The sequence below is a fragment of the Tamandua tetradactyla genome, chromosome 20 (assembly GCF_023851605.1).
Source record: "Tamandua tetradactyla isolate mTamTet1 chromosome 20, mTamTet1.pri, whole genome shotgun sequence".
NCBI lineage: Eukaryota > Metazoa > Chordata > Mammalia > Pilosa > Myrmecophagidae > Tamandua > Tamandua tetradactyla.
This window is the reverse complement of record NC_135346.1, coordinates 63,664,863-63,680,762: the sequence shown is the minus strand read 5'-3', so window position 1 is coordinate 63,680,762 and position 15,900 is coordinate 63,664,863. Positions and strand designations below refer to the sequence as shown.

Here is a 15,900-nt window from a genome sequence, read left to right as displayed (position 1 = left end):
GATTGTCCAACTCAACGACAAAAAGACAGCAAACCCAATTACAAAATGGGAAAAAGACTTGAAAAGACACTTCTCAGAAGAGGAAATACAAATGGCCAAAAGGCACATGAAGAGATGCTCAATGTCCCTGGCCATTAGAGAAATGCAAATCAAAACCACAATGAGATATCATCTCACACCCACCAGAATGGCCATTATCAACAAAACAGAAAATGACAAGTGCTGGAGAGGATGAGGAGAAAGAGGCACACTTATCCACTGTTGGTGGGAATGTCAAATGGTGCAACCACTGTGGAAGGCAGTTTGGCGGTTCCTCAAAAAGCTGAATATAGAATTGCCATACGACCCAGCAATACCATTGCTGGGTATCTACTCAAAGGACTTAAGGGCAAAGACACAAACGGACATTTGCACACCAATGTTTATAGCAGCGTTATTTACAATTGCAAAGAGATGGAAACAGCCAAAATTTCCATCAACAGACGAGTGGCTAAACAAACTGTGGCATATACATACGATGGAATATTATGCAGCTCTAAGACAGAATAAACTTATGAAGCATGTAATAACATGGATGGACCTAGAGAACATTATGCTGAGTGAGTCTAGCCAAAAACTAAAGGACAAATACTGTATGGTCCCACTGATGTGAACTGACATTAGAGAATAAACTTGGAATATGTCATTGGTAACAGAGTCCAGCAGGAGTTAGAAACAGGGCTTACAGTTTTTAAGCTGAGAAAAATGTCCACATCAAGGCATCATCAGGTGATACTTTCTCCCCGAAGAGACAGGCTGCAGATTTGAACATGGAATTCAATCCTTCAGACCATCCTCGGGCCAGCACGATATTCCTCAGTAAATCTCAGACGGATGTGAGAGAAAAGCACAAGAGTCTTTTCATTAACCATCATCCTCCAGGACATATAGCAAGGAAATACAGCTCCTGCTCCACTGTTTTCCTAGTTGATAGCACAGTCAGTCAACCAAACCTCAAGTATACAATTAAATGTGTAGCTCTCGCAATATATTATCACCTCAAAAACAGGGACCCAGATGGAAGGATGCTCTTAGATATTTTTGATGAAAACCTTCACCCTCTTTCGAAATCCGAAGTGCCACCAGATTATGACAAACACAACCCAGAGCAGAAACAGATTTACCGGTTTGTTCGGACGCTGTTCAGTGCTGTTCAGCTGACAGCCGAATGCACCATTGTCACCCTGGTATATCTTGAAAGACTTTTAACGTATGCAGAGATAGATATCTGTCCAGCAAACTGGAAGCGAATTGTACTGGGGGCGATTCTGCTGGCCTCCAAAGTGTGGGACAACCAGGTGGTCTGGAATGTGGATTACTGCCAGATCCTGAAAGATATCACAGTCGAAGACATGAACGAACTAGAGCGACAATTTCTTGAATTGCTTCAATTCAACATCAGCGTTCCTTCCAGTGTTTATGCCAAGTATTATTTTGATCTTCATTCTCTGGCAGAAGCAAACAACCTGAGCTTTCCCCTGGAGCCCCTCAGCAGGGAGAGAGCTCACAAACTTGAGGCCATCTCCCGCCTTTGTGAGGACAAGTATAAGGACTTGAGAAGATCCATGAGGAAGCGGTCAGCGAGTGCCAACAACCTGATGCTGAGCAGGTGGTCTCTGGCCATCATCTCCTAACAGCGGCGTCCTCTGAAGGGCCACCTCCCTCCCTCCAGTCTCTCCTTTACTTTGAGAAAAAACAAGACTTGGGGTGGGGTTTCATTTTTGTTTTTTCCTTTCCTTTTCTTTTTATAATCCGTAGCTCCATCGGGCTGCTCTGACGACTGCCTCCACACAGCAAGGCTTCGAGGGACAGGAGATCTGTGCTCCCCATCTCCTGTTGGGCCTTTCCCTGTCGTCATTCACAGCACTTCCTTGGTGGAGGAGATGCTGGCTCTACTTCTGAAGGAGGAAACAAAGGGAAAGAAAATTCCTGTAGAGGCAGGGGAAATGTGTAAATGGCTCCGCCATTTCCTAAGTCCACCCTCAGCACAACAAGAAAGCAAAGCAGTAGATAAACCACGTTGGATGAGCGTTAAAGAAACAAAGTGGCCGTGTTTTATCCTAGCCTATTTGGATTAGTGAGACCCGTGTTCCATAGGACTTTTTTGCATTCCTTCTTGCTGCTCTTTTTTGGTTTGGGGGATTTTTGTTTGTTTTTGTTCTGTTTTGGTTTGGGTCCCACAGAGCAGAGGATGAATATAGTTTGTACCCTCCATGGCACAGATGTCCAAATAAATAGTACTGGTTGTTTCTCTCTGCAAAAAAAAAAAGAACTAGACATAACAGACATACACAGAATATTGCATCCAAAATAGCAGGGTTTACATTCTTCTCAAGTGCTCATGGATCAGCTTCCAGAGTAGATCACATGCTCAGCCACAATCCACCAAACTGTATAATCAATGGCACACAGTATCAACACTTAGATGTGTATTCATTACCACAATCAATTATAAAATTTTCATTATTCCAAAAATAAAAATAATAAATAAAAAAATACACAATTGCCAAAAGATGGAAACAACCCATGTGTCTATCAATTGATGAATTGATAAACAAAATGTCATATTACATAGGGTGGAGTATTATTCACCAGTAGGAAGGAATGAAGTCCTGGAGCATACAGCAACATGGATGAACCTTGAGGATATTATATTGAGTGTAATAAGTCAGACACAAAAAAGACAACTGTGCCATGATCTAACTAAAATGAACTGATTATAATATATGAAATCAGACATAAAATCTAGAACAGATGCTAAGGCTAAGGAATGGGGAGCAGATGCTTAACATGTACAGAATTTTTAACAATTTGAATTTAAATGTTTGGGAATGGCAACTGGTACTTTTAAAATTATCCTGGCTAAAACAAAAGGACAAATACTGTATGGTCTCATGGATATGAACTAGCATTAGAGAATGAACTTGGAGAAATTCAGCTAAGACAGTGTTCTAGTTTGCTAGCTGCCGGAATGCAACACACCAGAGACGGATTGGCTTTTAATAAAAGGGGATTTATTTTGTTGGTTCTTCAGAGGAAAGGCAGCTAACTTTCCACTGAGGCTCTTTTCTTATGTGGAAGGCACAGGATGGTCTCTGCTGGTCTTCTCTCCAGGCCCCTGGGTTCCAACAACTTTCCCCGGGGTGACTTCTCCAAAGGCCTGGGCTGAGCTGCAAGTGCTGAGATGAGGAATGCCGAGCTGCTTAGCAGCGCTACGTTGCAATCTCTCATTTAAGCACCAGCCAATTAAGTCAAACATCACTCATTACAGCAGACACGCCTCCTACCTGACTGCAGATGTAATTGGCTACAGATGAGGTTCACGTACCAAGGTTCACGTACCATTGGTTTATGTCCGCAGCAACAGGGCTAGGTATGCTCACCTGGCCAAGTTGACAACGGAATCTAACTAACACAGACAGAGACTATCAGGAGATAGAAATAAGGTAGATATTGGGTAATTGGAGCAGAAAGAATACAGATTGTACAACAGGACTGATTGTAAAAATTCAGAAATGGACAGCACAATACTACCTAACTGTAAATCAATAATGTTAGTGCACTGAATGAAGCTGACTGTGATAATGATAGAGGGAGGTGGGCTGGGGGCACAAATGAAATCAGAAAGAAAGATAAAGACTGAGATGGTATAATCTAGGAATGCCTAGAGTGTACAATGATAGTGACTAAATGTACAAATTAAAAAAATGTTTTTGCATGAGGAAGAACAAAGGAATGTCAATATTGCATGGTGTTGAAAATAGATGGCAATTCATATTTTAAAACTTTAACTTATGTGTGAGACTAAAGCAAAAAGTGTTTATTCGGTACAAAATTTATATTTTGACTAGTGCGTTTCCTAATATAACTTATGTGGACAGTTTAATTGAATACCATAAGTACATGGAACCTTGGGTAGGGCATGAGATTTTGTAGGTTTGTCCAGAGTGATATCCCAATAAATCCCAGAGTGATTTGAACAGTGAATAAAAAAGTATTTGCAAAGTTCCCTCGGGGAAATGGCAAGAAAGGGGGAAAATTTGACTTCCCCATGTGGAGATTTCCTTATATTCTCACAAGCAGTGGGAACAATCAAAGCAATAGGCAGGGCCCATAATCAAAGAATCACAACAAATAAAGTATCAGTAGCTGAGAGAGTTCAAAGAAAGTTGAGAAGATACTCTGAAGGCTATTCTTACACAATCTTCAGCTAGATATTGCTATTTATCATCATTTGCCAAACCAAAACTATTCCTGCCAACCCTAAAGAACACCTATCTGGGCTATATCTGGGATTTTACAAAGGCCCCATGCACTATAATTATTCTCCAGAAACCTACAACCTCCAGATGGACTCATCATCCAGTTAGTCTTGAAACCCAGAGGGGCTAGCCTCTCCAGAACATCATCTATTTCCATCCCCCTATACCATATTAACCACAGCCCTTTAACATGAAAAGGTTAGAATGGGCGTAACCCCAATACTCCTAAAGATCAGTAGAAGGATCAAAGGAGAAGGAGGCATTATAGCAGAGAAGATAGAATTTAACAAATGAATATGGCTGCTGAATCATTATGTTGATAATTCTTTTAGGCTCCAGTGCCTTGAAGCAGGTAGAAGGAAAAACCTGAAATTGTGGAACTGTAACCCATACCAAACTCAAATCTGTTGTATAACTAATTATTGTGATGTGGTTTGAAACGTATTACTTTTTTGTATACATGTTATTTTTCACAATAAAAAATATATCCATCTATAAATGAAGTAGTTTCATTCCTTATCCCCTTATCAGGGACCCAATTAGCCAGAAGCAGCTAGAATGGTCATTGCCCCATTTCACTCAAGATTCAAGAATGATGAAAAATCAAGGGGATCTATTCTGGAGAATGACCTATGAGTACTGGGAAGAATGTATATCCTGCTGTTGCAGGGTTCAATGTCCTGTAAATGTCTGTTAGGTCTACTTAATTTATTATATTATCCAAGTTCTCTGTTTCATTATTTGAGCCCCTTTCTTGATGTTCTATATATGAATTAGTGTACTGAAATGTCCAACTACTATTGTAGTGACATTTATTTTTCCATTCAGTATTACCAGTGTTTGCTTCAGGTATTTGGGCCAACCAGGTTAGGTGAAAAAATATTTAGGATTGTTCTTTCTTCTCGGTCAATTGCCCTTTTTATTAAAATACAGTGTCCTTCTTTGCTTTCTTTAGCAATTCTTCATTTAGAGTTTATTTTTTCTGATATTAGTATAGCTACCACCTCCCTTTTCTAGTTACTATTTGCATGGAATATCTTTTTCTAACCTTTCACTTTCAACCTATTTGTATCTGTATTAGTTTGCCAAGTGCTGCTAATATGTAATACACCAGGAATGAAAAGGCTTCTATAAAAGGAATTTATTATGTTACAAGTTTATAGTTCTAGTCCTGAGAAAATGTCCAAACTAAAACACCAACAAGAGGTTACCTTTGCTCAAGAAAGGCTGATGCCATCTGGAACACTTCTGTTAACTGAGAAGGCATGTGCTTGGCATCTATTGGCCACTTGCTTCAGAACTCTGATGCTTTCAGCCTCTGTTCCCTGTGGGGGTTCCTCATTTGGCAACTGTGAGCCTTCATTTTAGTCCTCCAGATCACACACTCTGGGATCTGGCTTGCTTAGCATCTCACAGGATGGCACATGGTGACATATGTTGGGCCCTGCAACTCCAAATATCTGGGTCTCATATTGGCTCTGTTAGCTCTAAAGCAACTGTTCTCAAAGTATGTGCATCCAAGCCTCTCTGTTGGCTCTGAGATTTCTCCAAAATGTTACCTCTTTTAAAGGATTCCAGTAAAGTAATCAAGACCCATTTAGAATGGGTGGAGTTATATCTCCATCTAATAAAAAGACCATATCCACAATTTGGCATGCAACATATCTGTGGAAATAATCTGACAAAAAATTTCCCACCCTACTGTATTGAATCAGGATTAAAAGAATAGGTTGCCACATAAGATTGGATCAGGATTAAGAAATGGGTTTTCTGGGGTACATAATAGTTTCAAACCAGCATAGTTTCCTTGGATCTAAAGTGAGTCACTTGTAAGCAGCATATAGACAGATCATATTTTTTAAATCTATTCTGTCAGTCTATGTCTTTTGATTGGGGAGTTTAATACCTTAACATTCAATATTATTACTGTAAAGGCAGTTATTTCTTTTTTTTTTGATAAATGGATTTCATTATTTATTTAGATGTTTAAGCTCTTACTGTAGGGTTTTATCAGATGGTGAAAATAGACAAATTATCTCTCCCACAGAACTATAACCACAAATTTCCAGACAGTATGAATACATGGTTGAATAACATTAATACACATTATCATTTTATCAATTACATAATAAAACAAATGGTCAAGAGCCAAATACTAAATTACACAGCATGAAAAGTAACATAAAATGCTATCTGCTGAATCATTAGCAGAAAATTCTTTTTTTGAAAGGGAACTTGGGAAGAGAAGAGAAAAAAATTACACCCAAACAAAAAAATAGCTGGTAAACTATTACAAATTATAAAAAATAGATATGAGAAAACTATTACAACAATTGCAGAAATTTTATGATTAAGAATTATTTTGTCTACCCAAACAATCCATCCTTACCTTTCAAAAATAAATTTACTAAATTAAAGAGCATAATATACATGTTTTGCACAAGACAAAAGCAAAATTTTACTAAAAGTATTTAATAGCCCCTTCCAATTCATTTGTGAGGACTTCCTGCATAAGTGGCACACCAAAATGCTAACATTAAATTAAGTGTAAGGTTTTTTTGTCTGGAGACATGAAAGATATGTGTTTCTGCAAATTTTTTAAATGGGGTTTTTTTCTAATATCACAAAATGAGATTTATAAATAGATATTAAAAAATCACCATAAGAAAGCAAAAATCCAACAAAATTCAATAGTTGCACAAACCTGTTATATACTAGTATGAATGTGGGAGAAGTAAACATAAAGTGAACAGGAAATACCCATATAGATTTTCAATATTTACAATGACTGAAGGAACACCACATAAGGTATAGAAATTTCATAGTTCCCAGAATTTTTAAGTTCTGTCTAATACCAAAATTATACAAGTATTGTGCTAGGTATTTTGGCACCTAATCTCTCTTAATTTCTTATATATTGATAAGATGCTGGATGTGAATAGATTTAAAGAGGACATAACTCAATATTGCCTGATTTAAGAAAAGGTCGATTGTTAGAAATGATAAACCTATTTTAAATGCTGTCCCCAAAGAATCTCTGCTAAGTGTGCAAATAGGCTGATTGTAATCCAAATATTGAATTTGCAGTTCTGTCAAACTTGTAGCATGGTAAAACTGCTTTTCAATACTCCTATGGAGGCTTTATTAGACTTATTCATCAACATGTTGACTCATATGAATGACAAATAAGGTCCTCCCTCTCTCAAGGTTCACTTCAATGGCTTCAGGCACTCTAGTTTTATTAAATGCAACAATTTCATGTGTGAATAATGGAGTCTTTGAAGTACAGCTGCATTTTAGGATGATACTCATCCAAATACAAAGGTTGCATGGTGTTAAAGTCTCACCACTTTTGTTTTATGAACTGTATGGCTTCTTTACATATTTCATTCCACTCTCAATCAATGCTACAGCAATAAACACTGGAACTCTCTCAAGGCCTGCAACACAATAAACAGCAATGCCACAACCAGGTTCTTTGTGAAACTTAATTCTTATAAGACTTAAATCATAAACAATTTAATTGGATGGTGGTACCCTATCATCAAAAGGCCAATCAAGAACATGAATGCCTTCTTTTTCCACAAGAGCAGTGTCATAAGTTGCTTCACATTTTCTTACTATTGTGTTAATTCTATACTTCTTAAGTTCCTCTATAAATTTGTTTAAGTCTGCAATGTTTGGATTGTGTGTAATAAGAAATCTCATTTTCTGTATTGACTCCCACAGGAGTTGGGCTGTTCATTCAAGCCATCGTACTTTAGTTAAAAAAATTCAGTAGTATTATGAAACATTTTGAAAATTGAATACAGAAATTATGTAAAGAAACTGATGTCTACTTCAATGTACTGCACTTGAAATTCTCTGTGCTATGAGTATGAAGTTGGGAGTAAAGAGAAATGAAAAGAGATGAATCTCTTAACGCGAAACAGCAATTGATCAATCCAGTAAATACAGAGTCTATAAAAAGATGTGTGAAGATGGCGGCTTAGTAAGACGTGCGGGTTTTAGTTCCTCCTCCAGAAAAGCAACTAAAGAAACAGAAACAATACGAAACAGCTCCCGGAGTCACGACAGAGACCAAAAAGACAGCGTACCCCATTCTGGAACAGCTGAACGGGCAGGGAGAATCTGCTGCGGTGAGATACCCAAGGGGCGCGCGTTTTCCGGCCGGGGCGGCTGGCGACTGGGGTCCCCTCCACGCACGTGGCTCCCCGGTCTGACTGGGAACGTTGGATAGCGGGGCCCTCCCGTCACGCTTGGCGTTTTGGGCCAGCTGGGCAATTAGGACTGGCACTCTCCCAAGCCACGGTGGCCAGTGACCCCCGCCTCCACGAGCGGTTTCCCGGGCCGATTGCCCCGCAGACAGACGAGCACCACGAGCGCCACCTACTGGGCAGGAAAAGAAAAACAGAGCCCAGAGATTTCACAGAAAAACCTTTCAACCAGCTGGGTCCCACACCCAGGGAAATCTGATCAAATGCCCAGACACCAGCAGAAAATAATGGATGATGCTCGGAAAATTGAAGATATGGCCCAGTCAAAGGAACAAACCAATAGTTCAAATGAGATGCAGGAGCTGAGACAACTAATGCTGAATATACGAACAGAAATGGAAAAACTCTTCAAAAACCAAATCAATAAATTGAGGGAGGACATGAAGAAGACATGGGCTGAACAAAAAGAAGAAATAGAAAATCTGAAAAAACAAATCACAGAACTTATGGGAGTGAAGGACAAAGAAGAAAAAATGGAAAAAACAATGGATACCTACAATGGTAGATCTAAAGAGACAGAAGCTACAATTAGTGAACTGGAGGATGGAACATCTGAATTCCAAAAAGAAACAGAAACTATCGGGAAAAGAATGGAAAAACTTGAGCAGGGGATCAGGGAACTGAATGACAATATGAAGCGCACAAATATACGTGTTGTGGGTGTCCCAGAAGGAGAAGAGAAGGGAAAAGGAAGAGAAAAACTAATGGAAGAAATTATCACTGAAAATTTCCCAACTCTTATGAAAGACCTAAATTTACAGATCCAAGAAGTGCAGCACACCCCAAAGAGAATAGACCCAAATAGGCATTCTCCAAGACACTTACTAGTTAGAATGTCAGAGGTCAAAGAGAAAGAGAGGATCTTGAAAGCAGCAAGAGAAAAACAATCTGTCACATACAAGGGAAACCCAATAAGACTATGTGTAGATTTCTCAGCAGAAACCATGGAAGCTAGAAGACAGTGGGATGATATATTTAAATTACTAAAAGAGAAAAACTGCCAACCAAGACTCCTATATCCAGCAAAATTGTCCTTCAAAAATGAAGGAGAAATTAAAACATTTATAGACAAAAAGTCACTGAGAGAATTTGTGACCAAGAGACCAGCTCTGCAAGAAATACTAAAGGGAGCACTAGAGTCAGATACGAAAAGACAGAAGAGAGAGGTATGGAGTAAAGTGTAGAAAGAAGGAAAATCAGATATGATATATATAATACAAAAGCCAAAATGGTAGAGGAAAATATTATCCAAACAGTAATGATACTAAAAGTTAATGGACTGAATTTCCCAATCAAAAGACATAGAATGGCAGAATGGATTGCGACCCAGCAATACCACTGCTAGGTATCTACTCAAAGGACTTAAGGGCAAAGACACAGACGGACATTTGCACACCAGTGTTTATAGCAGCATTATCTACAATTGCAAAGAGATGGAAACAGCCAAAATGTTCATCAACAGACGAGTGGCTAAACAAAGTGTGGCGTATACCTACGATGGAATATTATGCAGCTTTAAGACAGACTAAACTTATGAAGCATGCAATAACATGGATGGACCTAGAGAACATTATGCTGAGTGAGTCTAGCCCAAAACTAAAGGACAAATACTGTAAGGTCCCACTGATGTGAACCGACATTCGAGAATCAGCTTGGAATATATCATTGGTAACAGAGACCAGCAGGAGTTAGAAACAGGGTAAGATAATGGGTAATTGGAGCTGAAGGGATGCAGACTGTGCAACAGGACTAGATACAAAAACTCAAAAATGGACAGCACAATAATACCTAAGTGTAATGTAACTAGGTTGGAACACTGAATGAAGCTGCACCTGAAATATGTTTTTTTGTTTGTTTGTTTGTGTGTTTGTATCTTTTGTTTTTGTTTTTTTCTTTTTCCTTTATATATATATATATATATATTATTAGTATTATTATTTTAATTCTCTTCTCTATATTAACATTCTATATCTTTTTCTGCTGTTTTGCTAGTTCTTTTCCTAAATCGATGCAAATGTACTAAGAAATGATGATCATACATCTATGTGATGATACTAAGAATTACTGAGTGCATTTGTAGAATGGAATGATTTCTAAATGTTGTGTTAATTTCTTTTCTTTTTTTTGATTAATAAAAAAAATTAAAAAAATCTGCCATTGTAGGTTTCCATTCTTTTTTCATCTCTTCTACCATGCCTTTCATTCTCATAAGTTCTGTGATTTGTTTTTTCAGCCTTTCAATTTCTTCTTTTTGTTCATTCCTTGCTTTCTTTATATCCTCCCTCAGTTCATTGATTTGATTTTTGATGAGGTTTTCCATGTCTGTTCGTATATTCTGAATTAAATGTTTCAGCTCCTGTATCTCATTTGAATTGTTGGTTTGTTCCTTTGACTGGGCCATATCTTCAATTTTCCTAGTGTGATTTATTATTTTTTGCTGGCCTCTAGGCATGTAATTACTTTAATTAGTTTATTCTGGAGATTGCTTGCACTTCTTTCTTTTTTTTCTTTTTTTATTAATTAATGGAAAAAAAGAAATTAACCCAACATTTAGAAATCATATCATTCTACATATGAAATCAGTAATTCTTAACAGCATCACATAGATGCATGATCATCGTTTCTTAGTACATTTGCATCAGTTTAGAAGAACTAGCAACCCAACAGAAAAAGATATAGAATGTTAATATAGAGAAAAGAAATAAAAGTAATAATAATAGTAAAAAAAAAAACCTATAGCTCAGATGCAGCTTCATTCAGTGTTTTAACATGATTACTTTACAATTAGGTATTATTGTGCTGTCCATTTTTGAGTTTTTGTATCTAGTCGTGTTGCACAGTCTGTATCCCTTCAGCTCCAATTACCCATTATCTTACCCTGTTTCTAACTCTTGCTGGACTCTGTTACCAATGACATATTCCAAGTTTATAATCGAATGTCAGTTCACATCAGTGGGACCATACAGTATTTGTCCTTTAGTTTTTGGCTAGACTCACTCAGCATAATGTTCTCTAGGTCCATCCATGTTATTACATGCTTCATAAGTTTATTCTGTCTTGAAGCTGCATAATATTCCATCGTATGTATATGCCACAGTTTGTTTAGCCACTCATCTGTTGATGGACATTTTGGCTGTTTCCATCTCTTTACAATTGTAAATAATGCTGCTATAAACATTGGTGTGCAAATGTCCGTTTGAGTTTTTGCCATTAATTCCTTTGAGTAGATTCCCAGCAATACCATTGCTGGGTCATATGGCAATTCTATATTCAGCTTTTTGAGGAACCGCCAAACTGCCTTCCACAGTGGTTGCACCATTTGACATTCCCACCAACAGTGGATAAGTGTGCCTCTTTCTCCGCATCCTCTCCAGCACTTGTCATTTTCTGTTTTGTTGATAATGGCCATTCTGGTGGGTGTGAGATGATATCTCATTGTGGTTTTGATTTCCATTTCTCTAATGGCCAGGGACATTGAGCATCTCTTCATGTGCCTTTTGGCCATTTGTATTTCCTCTTCTGAGAGGTGTCTATTCAAGTCTTTTTCCCATTTTGTAATTGGGTTGGCTGTCTTTTTGTCGTTGAGTTGGACAATCTCTTTATAAATTCTGGATACTAGAACTTTATCTGATATATCGCTTCCAAATATTGTGTAGGCTGTCTTTCTACTTTCTTGATGAAGTTCTTTGATGCACAAAAGTGTTTAATTTTGAGGAGCTCCCATTTATTTGTTTCCTTCTTCAGTGCTCCTGCTTTAGGTTTAAGGTCCATAAAACCGCCTCCAATTGTAAGTTTCATAAGACATCTCCCTATATTTTCCTCTAACTGTTTTATGGTCTTAGACCTAATGTTTAGATCTTTGATCCATTTTGAGTTAACTTTTGTATAGGGTGTGAGATACGGGTCTTCTTTCATTCTTTTGCATATGGATATCCACTTCTCTAGGCACCATTTATTGAAGAGACTGTTCTGTCCCAGGTGAGTTGGCTTGACTGCCTTATCAAAGATCAAATGTCCATAGATGAGAGGGTCTATATCTGAGCACTCTATTCGATTCCATTGGTCGATATATCTATCTTTATGCCAATACCATGCTCTTTTGACCCCTGTGGCTTCATAATATGCCTTAAAGTCAGGCAGTGCGAGACCTCCAGCTTCGTTTTTTTTTCCTCAAGATGTTTTTAGCAATTCGGGGCACCCTGCCCTTCCAGATAAATTTGCTTATTGGTTTTTCTATTTCTGAAAAATAAGTTGTTGGGATTTTCATTGGTATTGCATCGAATCTGTAAATCAATTTAGGTAGGATTGACATCTTAACTATATTTAGTCTTCCAATCCATGAACACGGTATGCCCTTCCATCTATTTAGGTCTTCTGTGATTTCTTTTAACAGTTTTTTGTAGTTTTATTTATATAGGTTTTTTGTCTCTTTAGTTAAATTTATTCCTAGTATTTTATTCTTTTAGATGCAATTGTAAATGGAATTCGTTTCTTGATTTCCCCCTCCGCTTGTTCATTACTAGTGTATAGAAATGCTACAGATTTTTGAATGTTGATCTTGTAACCTGCTACTTTGCTGTACTCATTTATTAGCTCTAGTAGTTTTGTTGTGGATTTTTCCGGGTTTTCGATGTATAGTATCATGTCGTCTACAAACAGTGATCGTTTTACTTCTTCCTTTCCAATTTTGATGCCTTGCATTTCTTTTTCTTGTCTAATTGCTCTGGCTAGAACCTCCAACACAATGTTGAATAATAGTGGTGATAGTGGACATCCTTGTCTTGTTCCTGATCTTAGGGGGAAAGTTTTCAATTTTTCCCCATTGAGGATGATATTAGCTGTGGGTTTTTCATATATTCCCTCTATCATTTTTAGGAAGTTCCCTTGTATTCCTATCTTTTGAAGTGTTTTCAACAGGAAAGGATGTTGAATCTTGTCAAATGCCTTCTCTGCATCAATTGAGATGATCATGTGATTTTTATGCTTTGATTTGTTGATATGGTGTATTACATTAATTAATTTTCTTATGTTGAACCATCCTTGCATACCTGGGATGAATCCTACTTGGTCATGATGTATAATTCTTTTAATGTGTTGTTGGATACGATTTGCTAGAATTTTATTCAGGATTTTTGCATCTATATTCATTAGAGAGATTGATCTGTAGTTTTCTTTTTTTGTAATATCTTTGCCTGGTTTTGGTATGAGGGTAATTTTGGCTTCACAGAATGAATTAGGTAGTTTTCCCTCCACTTCGATTTTTTTGATGAGTTTGAGGAGAATTGGTACTAATTCTTTCTGGAATGTTTGATAGAGTTCACATGTGAAGCCGTCTGTTCCTGGACTTTTCTTTTTAGGAAGCTTTTGAATGACTGATTCAATTTCTTTACTTGTGATTGGTTTGTTGAGGTCATCTATTTCTTCTTGAGTCAAAGTTGGTTGTTCATGTCTTTCCAGGAACCCGTCCATTTCCTCTAAATTGTTGTATTTATTAGCGTAAAGTTGTTCATAGTATCCTGTTATTACCTCCTTTATTTCTGTGAGGTCAGTAGTTATGTCTCCTCTTCCATTTCTGATCTTATTTATATGCATCCTCTCTCTTCTTCTTTTTGTCAATCTTGAGAAGGGCCCATCAATCTTATTGATTTTCTCATAGAACCAACTTCTGGTCTTATTGATTTTCTCTATTGTTTTCATGTTTTCAATTTCATTTATTTCTGCTCTAATCTTTGTTATTTCTTTCCTTTTGCTTGCTATGGGATTAGTTTGCTGTTCTTTCTCCAGTTCTTCCAAGTGGACAGTTAATTCCTGCATTTTTGCCTTTTCTTCTTTTCTGATATAGGCATTTAGGGCAATAAATTTCCCTCTTAGCACTGCCTTTGCTGCGTCCCATAAGTTTTGATATGTTGTGTTTTCATTTTCATTTGCCTTGAGGTATTTACTAATTTCTCTTACAATTTCTTCTTTGACCTACTCATTGTTTAAGAGTGTGTTGTTGAGCCTCCAGGTATTTGTGAATTTTCTGGCACTCCGCCTATTATTGATTTCCAACTTCATTCCTTTATGATCCGAGAAAGTGTTGTGTATGATTTCAATCTTTTTAAATTTGTTAAGACTTGCTTTGTGACCCAGCATATGGTCTATCTTTGAGAATGATCCATGAGCACTTGAGAAAAAGGTGTATCTTGCTGTTGTGGGATGTAATGTCCTATAAATGTCTGTTAAGTCTAGCTCCTTTATAGTAATATTCAGATTCTCTATTTCTTTATTGATCCTCTGTCTAGATGTTCTGTCCATTGATGAGAGTGGGGAATTGAAGTCTCCAACTATTATGGTATATGTGTCTATTTCCCTTTTCAGTGTTTGCAGTGTATTCCTCACGTATTTAGGGGCATTCCGGTTCAGTGCATAAATATTTATGATTGTTATGTCTTCTTGTTTAATTGTTCCTTTTATTAGTATATAGTGTCCTTCTTTGTCTCTTTTAACTGTTTTACATTTGAAGTCTAATTTGTTGGATATTAGTATAGCTACTCCTGCTCTTTTCTGGTTATTATTCGCATGAAATATCTTTTCCCAACCTTTCACTTTCAACCTATGTTTATCTTTGGGTGTAAGATGTGTTTCCTGTAGACAGCATATAGAAGGATCCTGTTTTTTAATCCATTCTGCCATTCTATGTCTTTTGATTGGGGAATTCAGTCCATTAACATTTAGTGTTATTACTCTTTGGATAATATTTTCCTCTACCATTTTGCCTTTTGTATTATGTACATCATATCTGATTTTCCTTCTTCCTACACTCTTCTTCACACCTCTCTCTTCTGTCTTTTCATATCTGACTCTAGTGCTCCCTTTAGTATTTCTTGCAGAGCTGGTCTCTTGGTCACAAATTCTCTCAGTGACTTTTTGTCTATAAATGTTTTAATTTCTCCCTCATTTTTGAAGGACAATTTTGCTGGATATAGGAGTCTTGGTTGGCAGTTTTTCTCTTTTAGTAATTTAAATATATCATCCCACTGTCTTCTAGCTTCCATGGTTTCTGCTGAGAAATCTACACATAGTCTTATTGGGTTTCCCTTGTATGTGATGGATTGTTTTTCTCTTGCTGCTTTCAAGACCCTCTCTTTCTCTTTGACCTCTGACATTCTAACTAGTAAGTGTCTTGGAGAACGCCTATTTCGGTCTAATCTCTTTGGGGTGCACTGCACTTCTTGGATCTGTAATTTTAGGTCTTTCATAAGAGTTGGGAAATTTTCAGTGATAATTTCTTCCATTAGTTTTTCTCCTCCTTTTCCCTTCTCTTCTCCTTCTGGGACACC

The 15,900-nt window shown here is 37.3% G+C and overlaps 1 pseudogene; it reads left to right on the top strand.

The window, feature by feature from the left end:
• The first annotated feature begins 770 nt into the window (after window positions 1-770).
• LOC143664262 (cyclin-Y pseudogene) lies at window positions 771-1,673 on the top strand (annotated as a pseudogene).
• Window positions 1,674-15,900: the final 14,227 nt, after the last annotated feature.